The 721-nt window shown below is 34.1% G+C and overlaps 1 protein-coding gene across 2 annotated transcripts in view; it reads left to right on the top strand.

Annotated features, from left to right (window-relative positions):
* Positions 1 to 721, top strand: part of LOC106869205 (TBC1 domain family member 23) — a 25,079-nt gene that overhangs the window by 12,289 nt on the left and 12,069 nt on the right. The gene's annotated exons all lie outside the window — the stretch shown is intronic.

Genomic DNA, 721 nt, shown 5'->3' with positions numbered 1-721 from the left:
ATATATATATATATATATATATATATATATATATAAAAAATCAGAAACAAGTTAAAAATAACAAGCAGAGTACTTGCGGAATAGCTCCCACACAATAGTGATTCCTCAAGTGCTTTGCTTGTTATATCCAAAAATAGCTCTGAAGAGAGTAGCAGTCATTTTCTTAGGTCATTCAATTTGCCTCAATTGATCAATAAACCAATTGTGTAAACCTATCAGTAATGTACCTATAATGACTACTGGAAACAGCTGTAAGCCAAATTTGCTCAAATAAAAGAATTGTATGTAATGACTATTATTTTTAACTTGTTTCTTATATATCACTCTGTGTAAAAAAAACAAGTTTATCTGGAGCCTATCCACAGATTTACAATATAGAATTATGGTGGGACTCTACCAAAAGATTACCTGGAGTTCTTCACTAATCTAAGTAATATTGTTAGCCTAGTGCTTCAACAGAGAGCTTATGAAGTATTTTGCCTGGATTGATAATCCTTCACTACTTGTTATATATACAGGGTGCGGTGAATAAACTGTCATCTAAATTATGCTCATCAATTCCTGTTGAGTGTGAGACTGTGTGGATGAATGGAGGCATAACGTCGCCATCGCTAGTGATCACACCAAACACCATGATGTTGACTGAATGTTTGATTTTTATCACTCTTGGTACATGTCCTCAGATTGCACTGTCCTCAGATTGCACTGTCCTCAGATTGCA

This window comes from Octopus bimaculoides, chromosome 20 (assembly GCF_001194135.2).
Source record: "Octopus bimaculoides isolate UCB-OBI-ISO-001 chromosome 20, ASM119413v2, whole genome shotgun sequence".
Lineage (NCBI taxonomy): Eukaryota > Metazoa > Mollusca > Cephalopoda > Octopoda > Octopodidae > Octopus > Octopus bimaculoides.
The sequence above is the reverse complement of the archived record's forward strand: the minus strand, read 5'-3'. Positions and strand labels throughout refer to the sequence as shown.